Source organism: Zootoca vivipara, chromosome 9, assembly GCF_965207765.1.
Source record: "Zootoca vivipara chromosome 9, rZooViv2.hap1.1, whole genome shotgun sequence".
NCBI lineage: Eukaryota > Metazoa > Chordata > Lepidosauria > Squamata > Lacertidae > Zootoca > Zootoca vivipara.
Window position 1 is genome coordinate 31,284,122 of NC_142592.1, and position 13,023 is coordinate 31,297,144.

At 41.8% G+C, this 13,023-nt stretch overlaps 1 protein-coding gene across 2 annotated transcripts in view; it reads left to right on the top strand.

Annotated features, from left to right (window-relative positions):
• The first annotated feature begins 6,239 nt into the window (after positions 1-6,239).
• Positions 6,240-13,023, top strand: part of SYT1 (synaptotagmin 1) — a 339,802-nt gene continuing 333,018 nt past the window's right edge. Inside the window, exon 1 of one of the 2 annotated variants that reach the window (XM_035127518.3) lies at positions 6,240-7,109. The gene's annotated coding sequence lies outside the window, so the exon portion shown is untranslated. The remainder of the gene's footprint in view (positions 7,110-13,023) is intronic. The other variant, XM_035127522.3, reaches the window with a different exon arrangement.

Here is a 13,023-nt window from a genome sequence, read left to right on the forward strand (position 1 = left end):
TCTGGGTTGATAGGCCAACTGAGCAGGTTCAAACAGGGTCAATGTGAAAGCACTTAGATAGGAATGGGATAACTTACCTTGCCCACATTGTCTGATCTCCGCCAGAAGATAAAAATCTGATTTGAAGAAGTTAAATCATACAAAAAGGACACACATAGTTAAGATCTGTGTAGTGGAAAATTTCAATAGAATAAAAGTCCCTAGCCCTGAAAGATCTTGCAGTAAATGGAGGAAGAACTAACGACAATTTCTTCAGAGAAGGGATAGTTCCCATACATATTTGTAGCAGGAGTGGGAAGCCTCACCCCTGGGGTTCAAGTTTTGCCCTCCAGGCCTCTCTAGTCAGTCCATGGATGTCTATCTGGCCCATCCATTCACCACGCTACTCACTGCCCCAGCTCTGCAATCTTCTTGAGTGGTTCTGCCTGGCTGTAATGTATCATTGAACTGCACCTCTTGCTTGCCTAGATGAAGAATAAAGGAATGAGCTTGAGAGAGAAACCTCTGGCCTTTACATGGCTGGATTGTACCCTATTGTACAGAGATCGTACCCACTGTCTATCCACTTTTTGCCTCTGATCCTGCCCACCACTGCATCATGGCCCCCAGATATTGTCCATGATGGAATGGGGCCCTTGGACTGGGGAAAAAAATGTTTCTCCACTCATTTTATAGCTACAGTGTAACTCATGGAGTTCTTCCTATTGACAGCACTTGTAAATGGTCCATGGGATTATCTATGATCTTATTCAGTGACAGGCCCATTGTGGGAAGCATACGGCTCTCCAGAATGTGAACTGCAGATCCTATCATTTGTTTTCCATTGATGGGCCTGGCTATCATTGTGGACGTTCTGGTTTTCTTGAGGTTTTTTGCCTTGCTCGGTGGCCACCCAATGGACCCATCATGTTCTAAGATAACTTGTTTCCTTTGTTTTCTTTTTCTTCTTTCCTGGAACCAGTCTGCATGTTAAACTAAACTAGAAAACCTGTCCTAAATGATGCCCAGTTACCGTACTGTGGATCTAGAGACTCTAAGGCCTTGATAAGACATTGCCCTTCTGAGTGTTCTCCTTTACAGAAAGGCAAACATAGAGTACTGTCCTTGTAATTGTGCTTCTGACTGCCTCTCAAAATGAAGGTTTTCTGGTAATTGTAATAGCAATAGCTGACATCTATGCATTAATATTTATGCAGGGTTATATTAATTTGCCTTTTAAAACAGACTCGGAGTACCAACGTGGAGATTCTAAAAGACAAGCAGAAGACACATTTTTATCCTTCACAAATAGGAATTTGTGACTGTGTCCCATTCTTAATTATGAATATTCATTGCCTGTTCTTTATCACAAACACCCTTACTGAAGTGGCCTATCTGATCAGTTACCTGTCAAGTAGAATTTATTCATTTTGTTGCTTGATGGATTGAAAATTCAGAGATTCCCAGAATGTGTTTCTGTAGGGCCGGGTTCAACCACCCCATTCTGCTAGCCGAAACCAATGTAAGGACTCCCACTAGCTCCATGGGGCTATCCTCCCACTCTCCCCACCCCTGCACTCCATGCCTGCCTTTAGATCTACTTTGTAGGTTTGGGAGACCTCCCAGAACAGTGCATGCCAAAGGAGAGGAGAGATCATTTTGCAGTGTAAGCAGAAATGCTGCACTGAATTCCACCTTATGTATTTTATCATCCTATGTATCCAAAGGAAGAAAGGATGAACTTGATACCCAAGCAAATCCTGGTCTCAGGACCAATACTTTGTGTTAAGGCAGGCATCCCCAAACTGCGGCCCTCCAGATGTTTTGGCCTACAACTCCCACGATCCCTAGCTAACAGGACCAGTGGTCAGGGATGATGGGAATTGTAGTCCAAAACATCTGGAGGGCCGAAGTTTGGGGATGCCTGTGTTAAGGCAAACACAGGCTCATACCTTCACCATTATTACAGTATTTACATGTAATTTGCATTCTGGAAAGGGGATAACAGATGTATTATCCCAGACTGTTATCTTTGTGATGGGGCTCCATTACAAAGCTGAATAGTGCTTTTCACCAGCCCTAGACATCTGCACATTGAGCATGGCTTCCTTTCTTTATCTATCTCATTTCAGGAGCAGTTAGTGGAGATGGTCACTTTACTATTGGCCAGCATGAATCTGAGCTGGTGGTAGAATGCAATGTGTGCAATGCCTATGTTGTCTGAATGACATATTCACTGAAATCATAATACCCTCAAGGGATCCTATTTGGCATAATACAAACCTCACTTTTTATATAAGGCTTGAATAAGAGCTGTATCTTTCATTTCCTGTTCTTTATACTTGTACAGTACTATTACAGTTTAGGAGAGTTTATTACCTATGAACTTTGTCCTATGGATAGCACAGTCTTTAAATAAAAAGAGCTAAACAGCCTGGGCTTTTTGCACCCCTGTTTGATAGCTTTTAAACTATGTCCTATCATGTCCTCAGAAAAATTAAAGCCTCATTTGCTAAGCCAAGAATCGTAACATAGGAGCCTGCAGCAATGTTTAAACATGCACTGGAAGGAGCACAGATCAGATCGGCGCTAGGAAGTAGACAAATAACTATCCTTCCTGAGGTTATCACTTTAACATGGTATTTGTTTTTGGTATTCATCCCCCAGAGTTTTATTGCATACTTATTTGGCAAAAAAAGATCTCTTTGAAGATAGTCCTGAGGAAAACAAAATAGCTTGCAAGTTTTCATTAACACAGGGTAGAGGTGGGGGTGATGCTGCATTTTAATTCCATCAGTAAATATCATTTTGTCTAAACTCCAGGAAAACACACACATATATTATCTTTCCTGCATTTTTTGCTTCCTGAGCTGAAAGCTGATTGCACTGCTGTTATGAAATAAGCAGGCCTCTCAGCTTTCAAACACACAAACCTTGAAATAAAGTTAAACACAGAAATGAGAAAGAGGCCTGGAATTGGGGTAGGAAGCAAAAGATCGGAATGTGTTCAGTGCCAGAGGCAGATTTCTTCCTGAGGCAAATAGCAGCTTCAGGGTGAATGGGAAGTAATTTTCATTGAGACCACAATACAGACTGAAAGAGTTAAACTTCTCCCTATGCATTGCTGCCCTGATCCTAATCAGCCTGCTCCCGGAGTTGGGGTGGGGTAGGGAAATGGGACTTAGAAACCTTTGCTCCTTCACCATCTGTAGAGATAGTGTAATGTTAGACAGTTGTTTCAGGGTGTTGGACTAGATGGTCCTTGTGGACCCTTTCAATTCTACAATTCCATGATTCTATATGATTCAAAAGAGGTGGTCCATTTTAATGGAGAGTCGGCAGTGACTGCCCAGCACCTCACCCCCTTCTTCATTTGCAGCCAATGAGAGCATATGAACAGCTGTATATAATTGCCAACTGGGGAACACACTGCTCAAGGCACTGGGCTGTATTTATGTGAACTTTTAATGTCCCACTGCTCAAACCCACCAGGATTTGCAGAGCAAGTCAGAGAAATAAATTAAAAATCAATAAAGCCAATAAAAGTATAAGAACAATGCAATCTGGCAATGAAGAAGAGGGGCAAAATGCCAACATAAGATAAACTAAAAAGGGGGAATTCCCGAGCTGAGGGACCAGAAGTGTGGACAAAACAGAAAAGCACACACCTCAACTTTGATGGCAGGAGAACCAAGATAATATCTGAATATATGAGCAAGTTTGTGTAAAGAAGGCAGTTCATAAGGTAATTTGGTCCCAAGCCATTTAGGGTTTTAAACATTAAAATTAGTAGCCAGTGTAGCTCTTTTAGGAAACTGACAAGATATGCTCCCCAATGCTTCAGCCAGTTAGCGACATAGATGCTATTTGCACCAGTTGTAGTTTTTGCATAGCCTTCAAGGTCAGCCATTCACAGAGCACTTTTCAGTAGTCCTGTCTAGATGAGATTTGGACATGGATAGCTGTGACCAGATCAGTTTTCCAGGCCTAGCTACAGCTAACATATCAACCTAAGCTGGTGAACAAAGTCAGATGCAGAATGTTCAGGACCCTGGACAGAGCCAGACAACTTGTTCCATCAAAGGCTCAGTCTGAACTGGTGCTTCTGTAGCAAGCAGGCTCAAGGGAATGTTAATTCCCTGGGGACAATAATGCCTGTGTTGTGATCTGGCTCAAGGACTACACTTGGGCTCTGGGGGTCTTGCCATGAACACAGTGCGATGGGTTGCTGGTGTTGTTTTCTGTTGTGCTTCTGTGAGCTCATAGCATCACAAGTACAGCACATTATGTCAGTGCAAAGCTGGCATTGGTAATAGACACTGTAGCAAAATCAAAAGTATGATTTTTATAACATAAAGTCAGAAAAATGAAGAACAATGAACACAGCTGATGCAAATGGACAGACTGTGTTTTACAAGTCTGCTGGCAGTTATCAAAGAAAGCTCCATGGGAATCAAGGTAAAGGCACTCTGAACCTTTCTAATCATCAATATACATCCATTGTGAAAAATAAACCGTACTTTCAATGCTTTCCTCTGAGAAATTAATCCATGTTCCACTTTTGCAACTATGCTGAAATATTGAATACTTGCTTCAATATAAGCACTTCTGAAAACTATGCCACAGGTCTTCTCGAAACTCCTGTTAAGAAACAGCACCAAGGATCCTGATTGCCATTATGATATTACTCAAGGCAGGGTATAATATACTGAGAAACACCACCAGGTTAAGAAAGTATATACTGGTATGTCTGTCTGCATTACTTCCTAAAAATAGGTGCATGCAATTAATTAATTTAGGTATACTGTATTGGTTTTTTGAGTTCTGTGATCCTAGAAAAAGTGTAATTCAAACTGATCCTAGAAAAGTGTAATTCAAAGTGAGTTTTCAGCACTTACTCAGTGGACAGCATCCTTTTTACATGCAGTGTGGTGCATAGACCACTATGGCACGGCTTGGAGAACTCTTCAGTCAGAAATAAAGCATGTTCAAAATTAGCTATTTTTATAGTGTTCTCTAGAAGGGGCAGGTGGGGTTAGATGAGCAAAGGGATGAGCATCCACTCAGAGGCTCCTGTCACACACAAGTTTGCCTCTAGGTCTAAAGTTTGGTATTTGCAGCTAGGAAGGGTTGGAAAAATTAACCCAGAAAGTCCCTGGAGGTTGCTGTTGATACAGTACATGGACCATGCATTTGATTTATAGGACAGCTCCTTATCACTGTTGGTAGATGGAAGGTTTTCCACAAAGGCTATCAAACAGTTCAAATTTCTACTGCCACTATACACCTCAGTCCACATGTTGCAAATTCTCATTGAAATGGGATGGACATAGTACACAGGAGGTTGGTGGCCTCCAAAATATAACTCATGTGTCTGGCATGTAACATTTGACTAGTCACAGCTTTTAGAAAGTAGAACACTAGAAATTCTAATTTTAGATTATAACTTTGTGGCAGAACTTAAGTAGGAGAGTGTGTGCATTCACACATGCAGCCCCAGATGATACTGTTCTGGATGCTGATAGATTAGTAGCAGCTACCCAAATGACAGTTTTGACTATGATGCCCCATGGCAAAAGCATAGCATAACATATTACAGTAAATGTTTTAGTTTATGTAGTCATTTTTACTAGTTACAGTTGCCTATTTCCTCAGAGATTCAGGGTAGCTCCGGTTCATAGCTTAATTGGATACTGTACTTGTAACCCACTAAAAAGAAAAAAGAACTGTGCTTAACAGAATGTGTTGTGCTACAGAGCTATTATCTGACCAATTCATAATGAACACAAGTTGTAAAGACCTCTGAAAACTATGCTTTCTACTTTACTTCAACCCTTAATGCTATAAAGTCCATACAATTGAGATCGAGATTAGTTTTACTATGGCTAGAGAAAGAATGTGGGAGAAAGATAATGCGAGAGCGAGAGAGGGTGTTTTCCCCCTTAGCTCAGGCAAATCCCTGTAGCATTGCAAAGGAAAAAGATGGCTTTTAATAAATGAATGAATGAATGATCAGCTTCAGTAGCCTCAGCGTACAGGAAAAGAGGTAGCCCCTTACTTGTTTGGGGGTGAGGAGGTTTTGCTTTCAATTTGATGACTGCTTGTGAGAGTCTCTCCCTCCAGCTTCCCCTCCCCTCCGCAGCTCCTGCATCTCCCTTTCGATGCCTCTCTTTTGTTGGTCTGAAAATGCCATACTGTAAATTGCCTGAGATTTAGGGGGGCGGGGAGTGGGAGATAGAGAGGAGGGCGGAGGGGGACGTAGGGAGAGATAGAGCGAGAGCGAGCGAGAATGAGAATCATGTCACCCGGGCGACTGCCTTTCCATTGCAGAGCTTCAGCTTAAGGTGGAAAGAGAGAGAGGTGCTGGGACACAAACACCCAGTCTCTCTCTCTCTCTCACACCCTTTGACAATTCCAAAGACCAGTTTGGTGTCCTTGGTTGTCATTCGCAGGGAACTCCCTCCCCATCCCCCACCCCCAATCTCCCCGCTGGAAGAGAGCGCTGGGCGGCTGGGCGGAGGCAGAGGGAGGCGAGAGCAGAGAGATGGAAAGGCGAACGTAGCCATGGGATGGGCGCAGCTGCCGCCTAAGCAAAGCCCCACCTATGAATCCGGCCGGCGGATTGGCCGCGCGGCGCGCAAGCCCCGCCTCCCGGCCAATGGGGCCGCAGCGGCTGGGCGATGATGCTCTTGCCTCGCTGTGGAGGGATTCCTGGAGAAGCTGCAGAGCCCGTGATGCTCCGGCCTCGGCTCGGCCCGGCCCCCCTCCCCGCCCGGCGCCTCTCCTCCCCCTCCTCCTAGCCAGCCTGCCTGCCTGCCCGCAGCAGCTGAAACTTAACCCCCAACGCAAAGCCCAGCTCGCTGAGAGCCGGAGAGGGGAGGGAGGGGGGGACACTACGCGGACCTGCTCCTGCTCCTGCCGCCGGTGTGCGTGCGTGCGCGCGCGGTGTGTGTGGGAGGTGGCTGGCGTCCCCGCACACTTTTGAGTGCCATTATTATTTTGGCGGGGCTTTGTTATTGAAGTCTGCCATCCCGGGAGAGGCGCAGCGCGCGAGGGAGAGAGAGAGAGAGAAAGAAAGAAAGAAAGAAAGGCTCTGAAGGACAGAGCGCGCCCGCTTCGCCGGTTGCCAGGTAAGGCAGCGAGCGTGAAGCGGCACTGCTTGCTGCTGCTGCTTGGAGGGGCTTCGCAGCGGCGGCGGCTCCCTCCCGTCTCATGGCTCGGCCGGGGTCTCTCGGAGTGTGAGTGTGTGTGTGAGTGTGTCGTGTCTGTGGAGAGAGAAGGAAGCTCGGAGCCAGGCTGAGGAGGAGCACCCGGGTGGCCTCTCTCTGGGGCGGGGGGGGCAGCACATGTTTCTCCCTCCGACCCTGGGAAAGCAGTTTGGCCAGTGGCTGCTGACTTGGGGGAAGCAAGGGTGGTGATAACGGTGGGGTGAAGCTGGGCTGGGTGGATGCCTGACAATCTCCACCCACTCTGCTCCGAAAAGCCCTCCACCCACCTACTGTTTCTCTTCTGGAGGAAAAGTCAGCTGGTGGGTGACATGGGGTGAAATGGGAAGAGGGGGAGGGGTGGGGCGGGGGCCGGGGGGGGGAATGAATCCTGCCTGCAACCCAGTGACGGAAACAGGCTGAAAGCTGTGTCCAAAGCAACGAAACTGCTTATAAGGCAGGAAGCAGATCTTCAAAGCTCCTGTGGACGGGTTGAAGGGGAATCAGCTTCTGAAAGGATCTGTTTGCTACTTGTTTTCCTTTTCCCCGAGGGAACAACCACAACAACAAAGGGGGTGTTTGAGGGGGGGAAAGTTAATTGCAGTTTATTTTTAAAGTGTCGACCCCTCTGATTTCACATCTCTTCTCCTAACCATTGATTATTTGATAAAGAAAGAGTTTCTGCATCAACAATTTCCAACACCAGGTACTAAACCAACCAACCCTCAACCCCCAATATGTTTGATTAGCAGCTTAAGATTTCAGTTGCATCCTTACTGATGCACAGCATTGTAAGCTTTGATAGAGAAATAGGTGTTATTCACCGGCAGTATTCCCTAAAGGACGGGCAAGGTTTTGGTTGTGATGGTTGTGGTAATGGCACATGACTAAAGTGATGCTTTTGAAAATACTGATGGTCATGGATCTCTGATCTACCATTCCTTGTAAGATTTTAAAAATTGTATTTACATTAAGCATGCCCCCTTTATTTCTCCTTCATAGTTTTCATAGTCTTTTTGCTTCATCTTGAGGCAATTTATAATGGCCTATTGATAATATATCCATATATGGTGTTAGTGGTGTGGTTAAAAACAAAATGCATGTATGCTTACTTGCATGTTAACAAAAAGTTAAAGAAGTAAAAACAAAAGTTATGGAATTCGTTGTTATTTTCTCCCTTAATAATACAGTGTCTCTTGATGTTTTCTTATAAAGACATCAAGCTGCTTACTGGAGTATAGTACGTAAATTAAGCAAACTCATTGGAATGAGGCTTCATAGCATTCTGTAATCTTCAACATTCTGTAATTCAATCATTGCTGATACAAGCTGCCTTTTACCATTATTCATCAGACCCAGCTGAGTGATTTCTGTCAGATGGGAAGTGGTAGGAAGAAGTCTCTAGGTAAATGTAACTGGAAAGCTTTCCAAGTAGAGTTCTAAATGAGCAGAGAACAAAAATACACAGCCACAATCTGTAGACGGTATCAGGATTCTAATAAATCTTTCCTTCCAATTGTCATGGGAGATGTCAAGTTTTGTTTTCTTAATGTTGATTTGTGACTGGAGGAGATAAACGGACCTCTGTGCTTCTGACCTTGTGAATTTCAGTAGAAAATGCCATATTTCAGCAGCTGTTTCCATGTTTTTTCAAACACTGGGTTTTCTTCAGAGGTCAGCCAGTACATAGTCATTTTTGATACTTAGGTGTTTTAACCCCATAGCATGACCCTTATTTGTGCAACCACATTTTGAGCCGATGAAAAGCTGTCCTAGTTTTGTCCAGATTCTCTGTGTCTTCTTGACTATTGTTAATGGCAAGAGTTATTTTTAATTCTAAATCGGATATAACAAACAGATTATAAGGACAGACGTTCGGTTGAGTCAACGGAAAGCCTCATAGGGTTAATCTTAAATCCTACGTTTTAAACCACAGCAGCTGAAACTTGATGTTTTAAAGAGATATCATCTAGCTGTGCTGGCAATGAATTATATCTGCTAAATATGTGTATGTTTGACATCCATTCATTATGCTGGAATGGAGACAGAAAGCAAAACCTTCAGGAGACTCCAGATTGCTAAGAAATACAGTGTCTCAAATGAATAAGTACACCTGATCTATTCCAGAGGGATAGCCATGCTCATCTATTGTGGCAAAAACAACGAAAAGTCTTGTGGCACCGTGAAGGCTGGAATATTTAAGGTGCTGCAAGACTTTTTCTTATTTACATCTGACCTAGTTTTATGTCTAGGGAGACATTTAGGAGTTGTTGATGTTTTAGTCTGGGGAAAGAAGTGTCTGCCTAGGGTGAGATCTAGATTAAGGTAGTATATTACTTTGTCTGGTACCTTGGAATGTATGAAACATACATGACTTGAGAATTGAGAAGTAGAGTGGGGAGTCACCCACAGTACTCATCCGCACTGGTGTATTTCCACTGAATTGTCAATGAGTCTACTCCATTGTAAGAAGTCTCTGAACCGAATTTGTTTCTAGTAAAAACCATAACAGGAGGCAGATACTGTGAATAGAGCAAATTTTGCTATAGAGCTACTGGACATAGGATAATGGCATGCTGTTGGAAATTGTGAGTCTGTTGCAGTTGCAATAGCATGAAATGCTTCTCTGTAGCCATTTCATTCCAACCTAATCTTCCTACACATTAAAAGAGCGCTTAAGTGAGCTTTGTTAATAAATGGTGACAACCTGCTAGCTCTGTTTTAAGGGATTTTATGCTAGAATTGGGAGTTTGATTCCACAGTTCAAAGCCTGACTCTTCTCTCCCCCTACTCACTAAATGAATACAAAATATGTCATGCTTAACTCATCTGACAGTTGTTCATATCAAATATATAACAAGAATTATGGGATAAAGCAGTATTGTATGTTGATGGTTCATACGACTGCTGAAATTCCAAATATAAGTACCTTGCTTGGAGTTTGTAGCAAAGGTTGTTGGAGAGATACAGAGGTAGAAGGGGACTACTTGATGGAGAGCTGAGAAAAATATATACATATTTGTCCAGTTACTAGAATAATACTAATAACCAAATCAAGGTTAATGGTAATTGATGGATTTATACAGTTAGTTTATTACAAATATTGTGCAGGATTTAAATACATGTTTTACAAGTTACCCTTCTCAAAGCCCCAATATGATTGATGTGGCTTTAGATGGAAATTGAAACATTTGTTCATGTTGTAGCCTTTTTTGTTGTTGTTTATACAATGATAAATGAGAATTAAAAATCAGCAAACTCAATTTTATTATTTGAGACATATAGTATTCTGAGACTTGAAGTGTTAAAATACTTGACAAGCAAGTGTACAATTACTCCCAACAGGTATTATAAAAGTTGAGTTCTATGTCTTGCTGAATATTGGTGGTGACTACGGTATATATTTTTTTCCAGCCAAGGCACTATGTCTAGTATTCTAATGGTGACTCCCCCCACTCTGATAATACTATATATATTTCTCAGAGTTGTAGACTCTGTGACCTTAGAGTACAATTCTAGAAGTAAAAATATATATGAATAAAGCTGCAATTCTCTACCTACTTACTGAAATGTAAGCCCCCATTAACTTAATAGGACTTACTTCTGAGTAGGCATGCATAGGAATGGCGGTAATTTGCATTTTGTTGATCCTCTAAAAGATTTGTTTGTTTATTATTCTGTATCCAGAACAGCTTAATTTCTTAGAAATATGTACACGAAAAGCTTTTGAAATAATGCGTGGACATGTATGTACCCATGGTATTTATAAAGAATGCTTCACCTTAAATTGTTTAAGTGACTAAATACAGTATTATGTAAGCAAATATTTTGAGGATTTTTATGTACAAACGTAATCTGAACTGCTGAAGATAAGTCTTATTTTCATGTTATGCGTCAGTCAGTTGGAGGGGATTTTTTAAAAAAATCAAATAATATTGTTTCTTGTACAGAAGCATAGCACTTGCCAAAAAATATGGAGTCTGCATGATTTTTTAAAGGGCACCTTCAACGATTATTTTGATGCAAAGCTACCAGATAGACACAGTACTAATATGCAGTCCATCTAAATTTTATCTTCCTATTGCCTTGTATTTGAAGAGCGGTCATTGTGTGAAAAAGTTATCACTCAAACAAAATGTAATCTTTTGCAGAGTTCATAGCAGAAGTGGGAGATTTACAAATGCACAGATTTTATGGGCATTTCAGTTTGAAACGGCTTTGCGTGTGTGTTTTCCCTTTGTAACATACCATACAATGATAAAAGCATTTCAGCTTTCCATCCCAGTTTTCATTGGAGGTAGTCCCATTGACCATGGTGAGCTTACTCTAGAAAAAACTGCTTTAAGGATTGCGACCCAAACCCCTCAGACAATATCAGTTTTAAGTAGATTGGTTTAAAATTGCCCTGGGATTTTAGCATTCCTTATCTGTCATTTTTTGTTTTTGTTTGGTTTTCACCAGTTCCTTTAAGTGACATCCATGGGGAATTACTTATTTTCTCTTCTAGAGGGAGCTCTACCTCTCACTTCTTGAATGTGTAGATACTTGAGAAACCTGTAGTCCACTTCTCCTTCAGCCACAGTTGCCAGTGAGAGAAAAATGCTTAAGTAATAAAGCAGCACACAGTACAATTATTTAACTGGCTAATTACTGAATAGCTGATACTTTAGGATCCCCAATGCTTCGCAAACACACATGCACTGATATCCTTTTGCCAATGTCAAACTAGGGAACATATTTAATATCAAGGCAAATGTAGTATTATGATTGCTATTATTAAAATCTTTATAAAGTTCAGTTAAAAGCTTTTTCATATCTGTAGTACAGAATGAGAGTATATATAGTGTTATTTGCAAATGTATACAGACCTTATGCCTTTTGGAAACATCTTAGTTTTTTATATTATATCACTCACCTTTACGTTTTGCCTTTCCTGGTACAGACACTGCAGTAGGTGTTAGTCACATGTCAAGCAGTCAGCAATATAACTGATAAAACATAATAATAAAGCCCCATTTTTGAACAGCTGCATCCTTTCTATTAAATGCTAACCCAGCTAACCATGCAATGCAACCCCATCTACTCTGAAGTAAGTCTCATTGAATCCAATGGGACTTGCTTCCAAGTAGGTGGGTCTAGGATTGCAGCCAACAAAAGTTCTTACTGTGCTTCCTGCTCTGTACTCAGGATTTGGAAGCATCCAAAGGATTATGGGGGCAGCACCCAGAATGCCTATTCACGTATTTTAGATTTCCTCACTAGGTACAATGAATACATTGTTAAGTGGGTATTCTCAGCTGGTCATAAAGAATTCAGTGGGACATGGGACAAGATGTACACAGTTTGTTTGTGTGCTTGTGAAACATATGTAATTGTCTTTTTCATCTGCTGTAAAACTCCAGTAAAAAAATCCTGATGTCATGAGGCCATACATTTGGACAAGCAGCAGTAAAGTATACACACATTAGACAGTGAGAAGTATAGTTAAATGGGGATACGCAACTGACTTGTGTGACTGAGTGACTCAGACAAATATGGTTGGAAAATAACTTTGGTGCAGGCTTGATGTTGTCTATCCAACAGCTTTCTTGTGTAATGAGAATAAATTACCACCTGAAAACCTCAAAATAGAGAAAGACAGTGGGGTTGAAATTTAATTCTTTCAGTGAAAAATTTTCTTAACTGCTTTCCATGGAATAATTATCCTACCTGCTTTTTAAAAAAAATAGGTTGGATGCTTCCTTTGTTATCCCACCTAATAAAAAAGCAGATAGGATAGGTCTCTGCAGCTACAGTAGGTGCTGTGATTCTCCAGCAGTTTGACTTCATGCCCAGAGGT